We start from the raw sequence: 18,189 nt of genomic DNA, 5'->3' as shown, positions 1-18,189 counted from the left end.
ACGATTACATCCCTGGCACTTAAAAGCGAAGGCAGGTAGCTGGAGCCTCGTTCCGAGTGCTCGGGCTTTGGTATCAGCAGCCGTGTTCGGACGAGAACACCCAAACGTAAGCGGCCAGATAGATAGATACCCTTAAAATCACCAAAGTTCGCAAAGAAATGCTGCAAATTTAATACAAAGTACCCATAATGCTGCCTTGGTTGTCCTTGACTTAGACTTTTTTTTTCTTTTTAATTGTGATAACACACAAAAAAGCTCAATTTTAAGCTTTCTCGAATCGCACTATCTTCTAAAGCAAGTCTATATTTCAATTGCACCCCGATTGTGCTGTGACGTCCAAATGTTCTCTTCACATGCTTACAAGATATCGTGACGTCCGCAGCAATGCCCGCTCCACACTTTGAGACAGGGGCGGTACTGAAAGGACCCTAGCTTGTGGGCACTAGCGGTTGATACGGCCCCAGGATGTACTCACTTACTCACCCCCCCGCCCTCCTATCCTATTGAAGAAATCCTGGCGGCTCATCTATGGGTTGGCGACACACAAGCGCCCTTTTTGAATGTTCTGGTGACGCACAAGCGCCTATTTCAGAAATTTTGTTACCTGACATTCCAATAGCCAGGCTGCCACTTCAAGTCGCTAGTATTGGTACTGTAGTGGCCTAACAATAATCAAGTGTTGATGTCGGTAGGTTCAGCATACGGAAATGAATTTTATTATCAAAATAACATACCTTGTCAGTAGACGTCCGTGCTTTAGGTGTTTAAGAATGTTTCAGTTTGTAACCTCCTATAATGTTTGCTTTTCATCTTTTGTAGCTGTCTAACACTACCCGCAATTTATTTTCGAGTGTGTTCAATGTTTTCAAGCGATTTCACTGTCGTTTCTAAAATTTTAGATCGTATGATATCTACCATCAATGCATACAACAACAATTTCTCAATCCACCAGCAAGATTCTTAACCTAAGCAAAGACTGTGATGATATTCCCGCTAACGCAACACTTGTACCGAGTACCTTGGACCGCGCATTTCGGTCTAATTAAATCGGAAATAGTAGTCGTGGCCATTTGAGGATTCCCGCTGTCACCCTGTTTGAGATCCGCAACAATAGACGCTGAAAGGTTTTCATGAGAGGGTTCAACAATGAAGAGAGCTTGCTTGCTGCTGCTTCAGCGCCTCAGTTCGTCACTTCTATTTATGCACATTTACTGGATAATTGCATGTGCTGCTGCAAAATTCAGACTTGCAGAAGACCTCCTTTGCCCAGTTCAAACCAATGCGTTCGAAAACGATGTGGGAATATGAAAGCGCACAGTGTCTTCAAACTGCCTGAGCTTTCACATGACACGTTCTATACACAATTTAGTCTTTAAAATCGTATTGGCTTTCGCCCATGAAGTTTTTTTTTTCCCAAGACAAAGGTACCATAAGTACGAGAGGACGGGTGCGTTTTAACTCGCTACTTGCTTTCCTTAAAAAAAATACCTTCGAATAACAAAAAATGGGTCTATCAAAATGTACGAATATGCAAAACATCCCTTCCCGAAGCGCAGAAAAAAACAATTAGTAGATCGCACGTATCTTCGCAGTCGATGTTATGCCAAACCTTCACGTGGAAAGTGACTGTGCTGTAATTTCTTTATTGACTGGAACGTCATGATGTGGAGCTGAAAATGCACTCACAAGTGCATGAACATGAATAGCCTTGGATGAAACGTGCGCCCTCCGCTAATTGACCGCAGCGCTAGCGCCTCTAGCGGCGTAAAGATTATTCATGCTTGTTGCGCTAAAACTGCTATTATATTTGATCAATCTTGAGCTTTTTTTTAGTCATCAATCAGAGCTAGGTTCAATTTTATTTAACAGGTCGACGCATATTAGTGGGCCATTAGTGTTTCTTCAAATGGCTCCTTGAAGTATACAAGAAGCAAACAGTAATCTTCGACCGTCGTCTGCAGCTCACCAGAATGACACAAGACGTCGCGTTGGGTGCTGACCGAGTGCGACACGTTGTCTGGCATACTTACCTGGTGCCGGGGTGACCGTGGTCAAGATGGCGGGGAGATGCGGGACGCACAAGCCACGCCATAAGGAGCGTCTTAGCGTCCCACGTCGTCGTTAGCGTCTCACGGCGTCCCTGTGCTGGCGGACGCCCGTCATGGCAAGCCAGCCCCCGAAGAAGGCGCTAGCCTTCGACGTGGTCGTCCCCGAGGGGACTAGTCCCGAAGACGTCGTTGACGCGACGCCTTCAATAGTAGGAATCGAAGAACTATACTGCGTTCAGCACTTTGGAGGCCGGAACTACCAAGTTACCGTCAACAGTGAGGCCGCACTGGCTCAAATCGTAGACGCGTCGCACCTTATCATCCGAGGAGAGCGCGTCGCCATCGTACCCCTGGGACCCCAAGTGACCGTCCTGTTCCTGCCGTGCCGCGTACCCAGCGAAGTCCTCGCACAAGCACTCTCTCCCTACGGGAAGGTGCTGCACATCACCAGAGGACTCATGGGATCGCGCCCAACCGTGACCACTGGGACGCGATACGTCCGCATGGAAATGAAGGCTTTGTCACTGTTACAAGCTGCCACTCTAGCGTCGCCAGCGCGAAGTCCGCGACGGGAATGACAGCAGGTTGGTTCGTTCCGTACGCAAGCAGAGACAATGAAGAGATCAGAGACGTGGGAAAACAAAACAAACTTTAATCTAGTGATATTGCAGCAACACGGGATCTAATACAACACTTCTATACAACTAACAAAATACAACGACACTTGATACAATTAAAGAAATATATAACAGAAACAATAAATCAGCTTACGAGAGAGAACTATTACAACCTACACAAACTAACAAGAATAGAACGACGGAGGAGAAAGTTCGAAGATATAAACAGGTGAAGGCATACGTGTGATGACCGGCAGCGTTGTGTCCCCGACGATCGGATGCGAGAAGTCGAAGAGAGTTCTGGCACGACTGCGATGTCGGCGGTGTTGCAACGCTGGTGGCTCCGGGAGGCTAGTGCTTGCAGGTGACTTCGAGCAGGTTGAGCTAACTCGAAGCGAAGTCCCGATGTCTACGTTGCAGACGTTAATATCGCGTCACAGCTAGACGAACGGCTAAGTTTAGGTGGCCAGCCGATACAGAGCCACACTAAAAACTTCTAGAAGAGATGCTTGTTGATCTGTTTCTACACCATCTTGGTCAGCGACTAGTCTGCCTAGCAGGGCAAAATCCTGCGCTTAAATCCCCCTCGTGTCTCCTCGCTCTCTTCCTTGGGGACAAGAGACCTCTACCTGGGTCCAATCATGCGCGTTTAATTGATGGGAAACTCCGCCCCAAAAATATTTTGACCCCACCCCTTTTTAATAGGGAGAGGGCCCGCAACTAGCGAGAGTGACAACCTGTCGGGTTGTTGTCATACGGCTTGGCCACCAGAGCGTTTCCCACGCTTTTCTCCGTGGGAACGGTCAACCACTTAGCTCTCAGCCGGGCGTCTCGTAGTCTAATCCTTTTTCGGGGTATACCGCGGCCTTCTACGACCTTGCAGACGTCGCCGCAGTTACAAAAGGATTAACTGTCGGCGGCGACGTTCTAAGGAGAGCACCCCATTTTGCACTTATCGAATCCCTTTCATGTGCCGCCGTTTCTCACGGTCAGTCGGGCAGTACGGCGCCCGTTAATTGCCGTGACGCGGTGTCGCCAAAGATGGCCGTCCGTGACAGTCACCGGTGCCCAACTACCTCAAGGTCGCGGGCCATCGAGTAGCCTGTGACTATAAAGGCATCCAGCGAGTGTGTCGTCGATGTGGAGACAGTGGGCACTTCCGCATGAACTGCACAGCTCCGTTTTGTGGAAGGTGCGGCGTTTATGGCCACGACGGGAAAGGCTGCTCGGTGCCGTGTGGCCGTTGTGGGGACCCGCATGCCACCGTGGCCTGCACCATCAGGCCATCGTATTCCGAGGCGGCATCCAAGGATTTCCCTCCACTTCAACCAGGAACGCCATCTAAGAACAAGTGCGACGATTCGTCAACGCGAGCCGTGGTAACCGACCACGACCAAGGTGTGCCAATCGCAACGCTGCACCAGACGCCCACTGCGTTCCCAATGATTCCGGGCCTGGTAATCCTTCCAGGTACTGAAAACTTAAGTTCTCCGCGTCCCGTGGCCATTTCTGAGGAATCGCAGGCCAAGCCCTCGTAAGACGAAGCACCTCGTGAGGACGGCGTCTCGGATGGAAATATTGCATCTGAGGCTCCTCGCGTTGCTGCTCAGTCGACAACAAGTTCAGGTGTCATTGAGGAGTCTACATCTCAAGACGACGACGCCTGCATCTACGAGGACTCAAACAGCACCGCGAATGAGGCGCCCCTACAAATTGACGAAGACACCAGCCCCAGTGACGTAAGCCAGGACAGTGGAGACGTCTTTGTACCATCTTCGCTCAAAAACCCGGACGCCAAACGCCACCGGATAACTACTCGTGACTTAGAAGCCCCCACCAGAGACAGAAGTCCCCTGCGGACTTCGATGCGATCCCGGAAGCCCCGAGCCTCCGGTGGATCGCCTGGCCAGACAAAAATGACTCAGCCACTTGCGGGGATTGGCTCCCGCACCTGATAAAGGTACCCCTACATTTGCGTGATCCTATACTATGTTTTCATTTTCCCCATGGCTCTTGCTCTAAACGTTATTACTTTTAACGTTCAAGGTTTCCTAAATCCACAAAAACAGGCTGAGGTATTGGCTTTTGCACGTTCAGTGCACTGTGATTTGCTGTTCCTGCAAGAAACAATTTTTTTCAATCTTTCTGATGTACTCGCTTTCAAGCGCGCGTTCAATTTTGATTGTTTCTTTTCGTACGCCAGCACGCATTCGACTGGCGTCGGAGTCGTTATTTTTAATCGAGGTCTTTTACGTGACCATCATGTTTCCTTCGATGCCTTCGGACGCGTGCTGGCGTTCGACTGCACCTTTTTTTCGTTAAGAATAAGATTTGTTGCCGTGTATGCCCCAGCGGCACGCGTGAACTCAAACGAGTTCTTCCAATCTCTTGATGCGTTCCTTTTAAATTCCCGACATGTGGTACTTTTAGGGGATTTCAATTGTGTCTTAGACTCACACGCAGACGTTTGAGGTCCGGGTCGTGGCCGGTCAAACTGGAATGCCAGAGAACTCGAACGTCTAGTGCAGCAATTGGCATTGAGTGACATTCATCAAAGTGTGCATGGCAGTAATTATGCTTATACTTGGCGTCGAGCAGCGTCGAGCAGCCGAATTGATCGCGTGTATGCATCCCCCAGTCTCATTACCTACGTTCACGACACCGGGGTAATGTCATTGCCACCGACACCAGTGTACATTAGCGACCATCAGCCGGTTAAGTTATCTCTCCGCCTGCCAGCGGGGACGCCAACGGTTCACAGACCATGGCGTCTCGATTGCCGCGTCCTCCAGGACTCTCAGGCTACGGAGAAATTATCCCGAGCGTTACGCGCATTGCTCATTGGGGCCGATGTAGCCTATTGGTATCGCCTCAAAGAACAGTGGCGGCATCATTGCAGTGCGTCGGGCAGAGGACTTTGCCCCCGTATGTCGAAAGATGCGTCATTGTTAATCCAGAAGATACGCATTGCCAATCGAGATGTCCTTCCACTGTAATGCGGGCATGGCAAGAGGAGCTCATTGAACGGTACCAGCGTATTATGCGCGCTTCTTCACTCTCGGCTGCAACTTGGCGATGTAAACGTGCACCCTGTGCGCACCCTGAGGTGCTAAGGTATTCACGCAGAGCTCTGCTTTGTCCACCAGGCTCGCCTGCCCACTCGCTGAACTCTATCACCCCAGCTGCTGCGGGTACGCGCGACTTTCAGGAATTCACTCAACACTTTGAGTCAATAGCTAAATCTGGTGCTAATGTCTGTTACCCAGGATCCGTTTCTTCACATCTTCTGCTAACAGATTTACCTCATGATTCCAACATGTCAAATGACGTCCTCTTATCACCGCCATCCGATGACGAAATCAAAGGCGCATTAGACGCAATGAAAAAGGGATCGGCCCCAGGGCATGACGGACTCCCTGCAGAGTTTTATGTACAGTTCTGGCCTATCATTGGTCCAACTATGTCACGTGTCATTCGCAAGTGTTTCCAAGATATTACACTTCCAACTTCTTTCCACAAAGGCCGTATAACACTAGTTCCCAAGAAAGACCCAATGTCCACGCGACCAGAAGATTGGCGCCCTATTACCCTGCTCAATGTAGATTACAAGCTCTTGGCTAACATTTTGGTGCGCCGAATCAGTCCATTTTTTGCAACATTAATCGCTCCCCACCAGGTCTGTTCTGTTCCGGGCCGAGAAATACCCATACGTGGTTAACGCGTGACATCATTCAATACACCATTAGCCGATGTGCTCAAGGACTGTTGGCTTCATTAGATCAAGAGAAAGCTTTTGATTTCATAGAACATGGCTACATACTAAATGTTTTACATGCATACGGATTCCCGGATAAGTTCATTGACCTTATCAACGCGATGTACACTAATTTAGAAAGTACCCTTTACTTAGATTCCCGTGAGAGTCACGCATTTAGAGTCACGCATGGGGTCCGTCAAGGGTGTCCCCTCTCCCCAGTGTTATTTATCCTTGCATTAGAGCCCTTCTTAAGGGTCATTGAACATCACCCGCAGATTCGTGGCTTACCTCTACCCGGTAACACTCAAGTAAATGTCGCTGCATATGCAGATGATATCACTCTATATGTACATAATGAACAGTCGCTGCAGCATGCTCTTGATACATTCCATGATTTCGGTATTATCTCCGGTGCAAGGTTAAACTTTTCTAAAAGCCAGTATTTTTTCATTGGCAACCCCAACGGTCGTATCAACATCACGTCGCCTTTACAGTGGTCTCCTGAGATTTCAATACTCGGAGTTACTTTCACTGTATTTGGTATACAGAATAACATCTGGTCATCCGTTGTACAAACTCTTCTAAATGATATTAAAGCAGCCAGGTACTTCGAATTCCCCCTCTTGGAACGCCGATACTTAACTCAAACGGTGTACATAGGAAAATTTTGGTACCTTTGCCATTCTGTTAAACCACCGCTCCACGTCTGCAGGAAAGTGCAAAGCTGCATCAGTTCATTTTTTTGGTCTGGTGGCACAGAATTGTTATTGCGTCCAGCGTTAGCTCAACCGCGAGATCAAGGCGGTTTTGCATTCCCCGACGTTTCCGTCGCGGCTTCTACATTATGCCTCCGCACTCTATTGCGAATACTAAGCAATGATGACATGCCCGCTCAGACACTGGCTCGTTACCATCTGGGGCCATCACTACGTGTCTTCTTGCCGGATAACCAAATAAACAAAGGTCCCCAATCAACTGAATTACCATCTTTGTATCGAGCCCTTCTGGCATTTCACCGACGTTTGGAAGCTACGTGCCCAGAGATAGAGGTGGCCGATTCTAAACTGGTGGACACAATGGCCGCCCTTCTACGGCCCTTGGTGCCCCAGCATCGTCAATCTGTATTGAACCGCGCTTGGAAGCCAATAACTGCCGCAGTGTTGCCAGGGCATCTCAGAGACTTTGTCTGGAGGTTGGGCTGGGGCTTGCTCTCCACGCGAGATCGGTTGCAGCGATGGCAGGTAGTTCGCACTTCCACTTGCCCCAACTGCGTCATGGTAGAGACCAATCGACATGCGACGTTTGAATGTGTGGTATCCCGCCTTTTTTGGCGTGCGGTTAATGCTGGTTTTCGGGGACAGGGTGTGCGAACTTTCGTGTCCAACGGCCGACTTCCGCGTAGCCGCTTCTCCGCTCTCTTAATAGTTGCGGGGCTGTTAAGCCTTTGGAGAAACCGATGTGAGGCCGTAGCTGCCAATTGCCGCCGGCGTGCCTTGTGGCCTGGGAAGAATGAGACGAGAGATCCTCGCGTTCCTCTCCGAAGAGCTTTTCTTCCTCGGGGAGCAAGAGTTTCTGCGGCATTGGTCGTGCCCTTTCGTCAACGTGGAACACGAAAGGATACAACTCATTTTTCGACCGACTTGGTGCTAAGCAGCGCCCGTTGAGTTGTTATATATGATTTCATTTGTTACTTCAAAAATTGCAATTTTCTCTCGAGATGCAGCCTTGGGCAGGTATATTTTAAGGGCTCTGAGCAACTCTCACTTAACACAAGAAAACGACACATGGGAAGCTATATCGGAGAACCCGGTTCTCAATAGCTTGTATCCTCCGCCGCGCAAGTGTTTCAGCGGGTGTATAGATCTTCCTTTTGATTGTAAAATAGGGGGAGAGCGTGAACGCAGTCCCCCACTACCAAAAATTGCATGCCCCATCTGCCCCAGTTTGGGGTAGTGGCAGGGGTCAGCACGAGCGCAGTGCAATGCCCGCGCCTCTCCCTGGGGGCAACAAAGAGAAGTTTATTGACTTCCAACCAAGGATAAAGTACATGAGAAAAACATCGAGCTTCACGACTACAAAGGGTGCATGTACAATCAGGAAAGCACCACTACCGAGGTACAATGTATGTGGGGGAATGTACCCCTCTATTTACTGTACAGCGCGTGGTGCTCCAGAAGGCTTAATCATGCGCGGCGGTAGGTCTTCTCAACACGCGGTGGGAACAAGTAGCGACTTAGCACTGTACAACTGTAGGTATTATTTCTTTTTTGTCGCCTGAAACAATGCTGCTTTCGTACACAGTAAGGGCATGTCCGGAGGTATAAAAGAGGCCTTGAGGCTGGGGGGGCGGGGGGGGGTACAAGGGAGTGGGGGGGGGCTCTTGTTTCCCCCCAAATAAGGCATCAGCAACAATCTGCGCGTAAAAAACTGACTGAAGGCGCCAATCAATGGAGAAGGCGCTATACAGAATTTAACTCAAGTGTCGACCAGCACACTTTGCCCGAATCGATTACAAATAACAACGACAATGGAGTGATGAAATGAAAAAGGTGATACAGATATACAGATATATATATATATATATATATATATATATATATATATATATATATATATATATATATATATATATATATATATATATATATATATATATATATATATATATATATATATATATTTATATATTGTCACGTCACTCCAGGGGGTGTCGACAAGATTTACTGACGTCTGAGCAACAGGGCTCTAACCAAGCGCGTCGGTTGGGCTTGTTTGCCAGAGCGAGGGCCCACGTGCACTTCTTTCTTTTCTGTGGTGTGGGCCTTCACCTTGGCATACGACCCACTACTAGAAAGAGGTGGCAATATTCCCCCTCAACAACAAAAAAAGAGCATCGTCCCGATGCTGCAAAGTTATTGAAAAAAAAACAAAACAAAGTAGTTTAAACAATGAAAAAGGGCACCAATAATGAAATGTTAGACGCGATAAGTTCACCAATGATGAGGCAATTGTCGGAGCACAAATAAAAAAAACACAGGAAAAGTGGTCTTTTAGGAACGCGCAAAATAGGGCTTCATGCGCACCACGTGAACTATGTCAGAGGTCGGTTGTTTTCGTTGTACCCATCGTGACGACGTAACGTCCGGAACCACTTCGTAGTTTACGTCGCTCACGCGGCGTAATACTTTATACGGACCGAAGTATCTGCTGAGCAACTTTTCGGAGAGGCCACGGCGTCGAACAGGGGTCCAAATCCAAACTTGGTCTCCCGGTCTGTAAGATACGTCATTGTGACGCATATTGTAACGTCGTGCATCAACCTGTTGCTGCTGACCAATGTGTAGCCGGGCGAGCTGGCGAGTTTCTTCGGCACGCTCTGCAAATTCTTCTGCGTCAGTTGTTAATTCATCGGCGCCTTCACAAGGAAGCATCGCATCCAGCATCGTCTGAACTTCGCGGCCGTAGAGAAGGCGAAACGGTGTAAATCGGGTTGTTTCTTGAACGGCGGTGTTATAAGCGAACGTCACATAAGGCAAAATGCGATCCCATGTTTTGTGTTGGACGTCGATGTACATGGAGATCATGTTTGTGACTGTCTTATTTAGTCGCTCGGTTAAGCCATTGCTCTGCGGATGGTAAGCAGTCGTCGTTCGATGCCTAGTGTTACTTAGTCGAAAAACTTCATCGATAAGTTGTGCAGTGAACGCTGTTCCTCTGTCGGTTATCACTGTAGATGGAGCACCGTGGCGCAGAACAATGTGGCACATGAAGAACTGTGCTACCTCAGAAGCCGTGGCTCGTGGTATCGCCTGTGTCTCAGCATAGCGGGTCAAATAGTCAGTTGCAACAATGACCCATTTGTTGCCGTCAGACGATAAAGGAAATGGGCCGAGAATGTCCATGCTAACTTGGTCAAATGGCTTGTGGGGTGGATCAATTGGCTGAAGTAATCCAGCCGGCTTGCTTGGTGGCGACTTTCGACGCTGGCATTCACGACAGCTTTTAACGTACTGCTTCACGCTTGCAGAAAGTCCGGGCCAGTAGTACGCCTCACTTACTCTGGCGAGCGTTCGCGAGTAACCTAGATGACCAGATGTGGGCTCGTCATGACACGCAGAGAGGACTTCATCCCGCATGTCCTTCGGAACGACAAGGAGGTAAGCGCGGCTCGTAGGACGGGCGTTTTTTTTGTACAGGACATTATCTCGGAGGCAGAAAGATGTCACGACGCGAGATAGATGGCGAGGTATAACGGCGCTATGACCCTCCAGATAGTCGATGAGCGGTCGAATCTCTTCATCCTCTCGCTGGCGTCTGCTCAAGTCAGATGAGCTAAGGGCGCCCAGGAAACCGTCATCGTCCTCTTCTTCTTGATTGACTAAAGGTATGGGTGCACGTGACAGCGTATCAGCGTCTTCATGCTTCCGTCCAGACTTATATACGATGGTAACATCAAATTCCTGTAGACGCAAGCTCCATCGGGCCAGTCGTCCAGAGGGATCACGAATGTTTACCAACCAGCAGAGGGCGTGGTGGTCCGTCACCACTTTAAATGGACGACCATAGAGGTACGGGCGAAACTTGGTGATTGCCCACACTACTGCGAGACACTCTTTCTCTGTGGTCGTGTAATTCACCTCGGTACGGGACAGTGAGCGGCTGGCATAGGCTATGACTCGTTCTTTGCCGTGTTGATGCTGGACGAGCACTGCGCCGAGGCCGATGTTACTGGCGTCAGTGTGCACCTCTGTGTCAGCATCTTCGTCAAAATGCGCAAGAACAGGGGCTGATTGCATCCGCTGTCGTAGCTCGGCAAAAGCAGCCTGTTGTTCGGTAGCCCATACAAACGGTGTGTCGTCGCGTGTAAGGCGAGTCAAGGGTTCCGCTATCTTCGAAAACCCTCTAATAAATCGTCGATAGTAGGCGCACAAACCCAGAAAGCGCCGAACAGTCTTTTTGTCTGTAGGATGCGGAAACGCGGCTACAGCGGCAAGTTTGTCGGGGTCGGGTCGTACTCCATTCGCATTGACTACATGGCCAAGGAATTTGAGCTCTTCATAACCAAAGTGACACTTCTGCGGTTTGAGCGTAAGATCTGCTGATTGAATAGCCTGTAGCACACTCCTGAGGCGGTGAAGGTGTTGCTGGAAGGTTTCAGAAAAAACGACAACATCATCAAGGTATACGAGACAAGTTTGCCACTTCAGACCAGTAAGCACAGTGTCCATCATTCGCTGGAAGGTTGCGGGCGCTGAGCACAAACCAAAAGGAAGGACTCGAAATTCATACAGGCCATCAGGGGTCACAAATGCCGTTTTCTCGCGGTCTCGCTCGTCAACTTCAATCTGCCAGTACCCGCTTTTCAAATCCAAAGAGGAAAAATAGTGGGCGTGGCGTAATCTGTCTAACGAGTCGTCGATGCGTGGCAGCGGGTACACGTCCTTTTTAGTCACGCTGTTCAGCTTCCGGTAATCGACGCAAAAACGTAGCGTTCCGTCTTTCTTCTTCACTAGGACGACCGGAGAGGACCACGCACTGTTGGAAGGCTCGATGATGCCGTCGTCAAGCATTTCTCGAACTTGCGTACGAATGGCTTCTTGTTCCTTCGCTGACACACGGTAAGGCTGTTGGTGTACTGGGCGGGCGTCGTCGTAAGTGATGATTCTGTGCCTAGTGATCGAAGTCTGGCGCACCTTAGAGGAAGCAGCGAAGCATGACTTGAATTCAAGCAAGAGTTTCCGCAGTGCTGTCTGGTTTTCTGGTGTGAGGTTAGAATTAATATCAATATTGTTTAGGACGTATCGGCGGCCTCCACTGCTTCCGACGAGAAGCAGATGGGAATGGTTCCTAATTCATCTGCAAACGCTAACGAAGTGCCACGGAAAAGGTGTCGGTGTTCGTTGCTGAAATTTGTAACGAGCAGTTGAGATCGGCCATCACGTAGCTGTATGATACTCCTAGCCACACAAACACCTTGAGTCAGCAGGTGTTCAAAATTACTTTCTGCAATCGCTTCACCATTTCGCAATCCACAGCATGTGACGTCGACAATAACACTGGCTCTTGGAGGAAGCGTTATACTTTCAGCAGAAACACGAAGAACGTCGGTACGTTGTTGGTCGTCCTGCTTGTCGATTGCTCGGTCGGCTGAGGTGATGCGATTCTCTTGAAGATCAATGACAGCTCCATATTCGTGCAGGAAGTCAACACCAAGAATAACGTCGCGTGAACATTCACGGAGCACAAGGAAACTTCCTACAAAAGTATAACCGCAGACCCGAACTCTACTCGTGCAGGTTCCAAGCGGAGAGACGGTGTGGCCGCCAGCCGTTCGAATCACGGAGCCATGCCAGGGCGTGATTACCTTCTTTAGTTGTCTGGTCATTTTCCCGCTTAGTATCGAATAGTCAGCCCCGGTATCAACTAAAGCACCTACTGCATAGCCATCTATCAGCACCGGTATATCCAGAGAAAGCCGCACATATCGCTCAGTCGAATCTACACCCTTTACTGTTAGCATCGATCGGAGGTCTTCAGCACGTCGACTGCCAGCGACCTCGCCTCCAAGGGTCGCTTGCGTTAGTTTTCCCGGCGGGGACTGGAGAACCGTGCGCCAGCATGGCGCTGTGGCGAAGATGAAAAGCGCCTCGGCGACGGTGAGCGCGACTGCCGTCCAGAAGGCGGTGGCATGCGCTGTTGAGCCAGGTAGTCCTCAATGTCCCGGGGTCGCTGGCCATACCGAGGAGGCGCTGAATATACTGAAAATCCGCGCAGCCCGAGGCGCCGGTATGGACACTGACGGTACAAATGGTCCGCTTCACCGCAGTGGAAGCACAAAGGTCGGCGATCAGGAGTGCGCCAAACATCAGATTTCCGAGGCGAAGCACGTCTGTCGTCAAGGTAGTGTGCTGGTTGTTCTGCAAGATGCACAGGGCTGGCGTAAACGAGGGGTGGCGGTGTGCGTGTGTTCTCGTAGTACCGTAGAGGCTGCGCCGACTGAAGCGAAACCGTAGGAGGTGCCTGAACAAACAGCGGGGAAGAGGAAGCTGGGCGTTTTAAGGCTTCTGCATAGGTCGGACGGTGGTAGTCAGCCGGGGCGGGTGTGGCGTTATTCAGACTCACAGGGTCACGAAGGGCATGATGCAGCTCGTCCTTGACGATGCTTGCAATGGAACTCACCGTAGGTAGTGGTGGTGTGGCAGCCTTTTGCAGCTCCTCGCGTACTATGGAGCGGATAAGGTCGCGCAGACACTCGGTGTTGCTCCCAATATTCGTTAGAACTTGAGCAGTGGACGTGTTCACTTGCCGCTCATACAGGGTGGATCGATGCTGAAGCATCTTTTCCATCGTGACAGCTTCAGACAAAAACTCGGCGACCCTGTTCGGAGGGCTCCGTACAAGACCAGCGAAAAGCTGCTCTTTAACTCCCCGCATCAGGTGACGCACCTTCTTTTCTTCTGTCATACTCTGATCGGCTCGTCGGAACAGGCGCGTCATATCTTCCACATAGGTCATGACAGTTTCATTGGGCATCTGGATGCGGGCCTGGATCGCTCGTTCCGCTCGTTCATGGCGATCAGCACTTCTGTAAGTATCCAACAGCCGGCGGCGGAATTCGGGCCACGATGTCATCTGTTCTTCGTGATTCATGTACCAGGTACGTGCTCCATCCTCTAAATAGAAGTACACACGTCGTAGTTTGGCCGCGTCGTTCCAGTCGTTCAAAGCAGCCACGCGCTCGAAGTCGACCAACCAGTCCTCGACGTCTTCGAGCTCGGTGCCATGAAACGGTGTCGGAACCTGCGGACTTTCGAGGGTGTACCGAGTCACCGGGGGGTTTTCCGTACCTGTTAGAGTGGTTTGAACGGACGTGCTCATCATACTGGTGTGAACTATAGGGTCAGCTTCGGGAGGCAATCCCCTGATCCTGCGGCTTGTCCGATGAACGGGAGTGTTGACTCGAACTGGGATTGTGGTGCCGCTTCCAGGAGGGGTCTGCAACATCCGTGAGGGGCCTACCCAGCACCTCCACCAGTTGTCACGTCACTCCAGGGGGTGTCGACAAGATTTACTGACGTCTGAGCAACAGGGCTCTAACCAAGCGCGTCGGTTGGGCTTGTTTGCCAGAGCGAGGGCCCACGTGCACTTCTTTCTTTTCTGTGGTGTGGGCCTTCACCTTGGCATACGACCCACTACTAGAAAGAGGTGGCAATATATATATATATATATATATATATATATATATATATATATATATATATATATATATATATATATATATATATATATATATATATATATATATATATATTGTGGGCATTTGTAACTTACATCGTCCTCATCCCTGCATAATCACAATCACCATCATCCGCTTGTCCCTTTGCCCTCATTGCCACTCTGGGTCATCATGTTCGTCATCGTCTGTGTGCTGGCTCTGCCCGTTCGTTTTGCGAGGTCTTTCCTCAATTAAACGCTGTCGCAGCCAAGACTACGAAGACTTCATACGTGGTGGAGGTGGATTTTCGGTCCTCTGACCTCCCGCAGCCCGCTATACCCCCTGGATCTTCGTTCAGGCCGCCGCTTGCGCCCACAATCAGGCAGCATGTCCCAGACCGAGCCTGCCGGCACTGATGTCATCAACCCCGCACCGCCGCAAGCTGCCCCTCCTACTTACATACACGGACATCAGCGGGAACCCCCGCTCTTCGCTGGTCTTCGGGGAGAAGACGTAGAAGACTGGCTTGATGACTACGACCGCGTAAGTGCCGCTAATAGGTGGGACGAGGCCGCCAAACTGCGTTACGTGCCTTTTTATCTGGTCGGAGTCGCGAAGACATGGTATTTTAACCACGTCGTTGACTTACCCGACTGGGCTACCTTCCAGCAGCACCTGCGGCACGTCTTTGGGACACCAGACATTCGATCCGCCGTCGCGAAGAGGACACTCGATACTCGCCGACAACATCCCGGTGAATCGTATACTTCATACATCGAGGATGTCCTCGCACTCTGCCGGCGTGTCAATAAATCCATGCCGGAATCGGACAAAGTGTGCCATATATTGAAAGGCATTGGGCCTGTTGCCTTTAATGCCCTCGCTGTGCAGAACCCAGCTACCATCGCTGATGTCGTGGCGACATGCCAGCGCCTTGATGCGCTGGACTCCGTCCGCCTTCAACCAGACATCGGCGACCACCACTCCACATCAGATGGCCATCTGCGTGACCTCATCCGGGACATTATACGCGAAGAATTGCGGTCCATGGGCTTCACACCTCCTACACCACGACCTACACAGCCTTCGGGAATGCCCTTACGTGACATCATCAGGGAGGAACTTACATCCCTGACTGGCTCTGCGCCCGTACAGCTACCTGCTTCTCAACCTGTATCCACGTACCCTCAAGTTGCTGCCGTGCCTCCCAGCGACGCCCACGCGACATTGCTGCGTCCATCCTACGCGTCAGTTGCTGCCGCTCCCCCGGTGAACTACTATTCCGTACCCCCTGACCCTCCGGCCCACCTGACCGCGCTATCATCTACAGGTGCCCCGAATGCCTTCTATTCCCCACCGTCGCGCTCGTCTCGCCCTGTCTGCTACTACTGTGGCTATCGCGGCCACATATCTCGTTTCTGCCGAAAGCGCCAGCAAGATGAGCGTCGGAACGACGTGCGTGAACGGGATTTGTACGCCGGGGCGTCTTATCAAGGTCGGCGTTATTCGTCTCCCCCGCACCGTTCTCCATCTCCTCCTGCATCGACTGCACCACGAAACAGCCGAAACACGAGACGCCGCTCGCCTTCGCCCTTCCGCCGTTCCACTTCTCCACTTCGGCCCGCCTCATTCACCTCTGAAATTCATTCGGAAAACTAAGTGATGCAGTTTGTGGAGGAAAAACTGCATTCGGAGTTAGAACTGAAATTCCTCCATCGGGCCCGTGTAACATGGTTTCTGTGGAAGTGGAAGGAGTGCGAGTCGATGCTTTGGTAGACACAGGTGCGACATTGTCTGTCATACGTGCTGATTTGTGTGAACATTTAAGGAAAGTAATGACGCCTTACGATGGCCCCACATTAGTTGCTGCCCAGGGGAACGTCATTCGCCCTTCCGCGTTTTGTACTGTGCGTGTTTTCATCGACGGCATCCGCCATCATGTCCAGTTTGCTGTCCTGTCCCGCTGCTCTCACCAACTAATTTTAGGGTGGGATTTTCTATCATCTGCTTCCGCGGCGATTTGTTGTGGACAACGCGTCGTTCACCTCGCTGACACCGACTACATGCTTGACGACGATAATCAGAAGCCACTTCGTCTGGTCGCTGCGAAAGACATCGAACTCCCGCCACTACAAGAGCAAATTGTCAGCATTACGTCCAACGACATCTATCACGGGGATGTATTGGTCTCACCGTCACCACTTTGCGTTCCCAAAGGTATAGTTCTTCCGTCCGGTGTCGTTCGTTTTTGCAATGGCTCGGCACTTGTCACCGCTGTCAACTCTACACCGGAGAAGATCTTACTGCCACAGGGCACTACTGTGGCCCGTGTTGCTGACTTCGAGCCTGTACTCGTCACGCCACTTCAGGCCATCGCATCCAAAGAACCTTGCCTCGGTGAGCATGTTTCTTCCTCCGCCTTTACCACCACTATCAGCAGCGAATTGACATATTCACAGAGGCAGCAGCTGCTCGCATTGTTACAGAAACATGCAAATTCTTTCGATATTTGCTCGTCTAAGCTGGGCCGCACTAATACTACAGCACATCGAATTCAAACTGTTGGGACATCTATTGTACACCGCCGACCCTACCGCGTGTCTCTAACTGAAAGAAAAATTATAGAAGAAAACGTTGCGGACATGCTTAAACGGGAAGTCATCCGTCCTTCATCTAGCCCTTGGTCGTCTCCTATTGTTTTGGTCCGCAAAAAGGATGGCTCTGTGCGTTTTTGCGTGGACTACCGGGCGCTCAATAAGATCACACGCAAGGACGTGTACCCTATGCCACGCATTGACGACGCCCTTGATTCCCTACAAGGCGCGGAATTCTTTTCAAGCATTGACTTGCGTTCTGGGTACTGGCAGATCCCCATGCATGAAGACGACAAGGAGAAAACGGCATTCGCAACCCCCGACGGGCTATATGAATTCAACGTGATGCCTTTCGGGCTCTGCAACGCACCCGCGACTTTTGAGCGCATGATAGATACCGTGCTGCGCGGCCTGAAATGGAAAAGTTGCCTTTGCTACCTGGACGACATTATTATCTTTTCGTCAACGTTTTCTGAGCACCTAGAACGATTGGATCAAGTTTTGACGTGCCTTGCCGGCGCCGGGCTTCAAATAAACACGAAGAAATGCTCTTTCGCTAGCAAATCTATCAAGGTCTTAGGACACGTCGTTAGCAAAGATGGCATCCGGCCCGACCCTGACAAGATTTCTGCAGTCCTTCACTTTCCGCGCCCCGAAAAACCAAAGGAGCTTCGCAGTTTTCTTGGCCTCGCCTCCTATTTTCGCCGGTTTATTCAGAACTTCGCTTCTATTGCTGCTCCATTACACCGACTACTTGCTTCCAACGTCCCCTTTCTGTGGTCTCAAGAATGTCAAACAGCATTCGACCTGTTGAAGCGGGCACTCACGTCTGAACCTCTGCTCTGCCACTTTGACGAAGCCGCACCAACTATCCTCCATACCGACGCTAGCGGCCTTGGTATAGGAGCCGTTCTTCTACAACGCGACAAGTCTTCCTTAGAGAAAGTTGTTGCATATG

The 18,189-nt window shown here is 50.4% G+C and overlaps 1 pseudogene; it reads right to left on the bottom strand.

Moving 5' to 3' along the window:
* Positions 1-8,305: 8,305 nt before the first annotated feature.
* LOC142771510 (U1 spliceosomal RNA) lies at positions 8,306-8,442 on the bottom strand (annotated as a pseudogene).
* Between the last annotated feature and the right edge of the window lie 9,747 nt (positions 8,443-18,189).

The sequence above is a fragment of the Rhipicephalus microplus genome, chromosome 1 (assembly GCF_043290135.1).
Source record: "Rhipicephalus microplus isolate Deutch F79 chromosome 1, USDA_Rmic, whole genome shotgun sequence".
Lineage (NCBI taxonomy): Eukaryota > Metazoa > Arthropoda > Arachnida > Ixodida > Ixodidae > Rhipicephalus > Rhipicephalus microplus.
The sequence above is the reverse complement of the archived record's forward strand: the minus strand, read 5'-3'. Positions and strand labels throughout refer to the sequence as shown.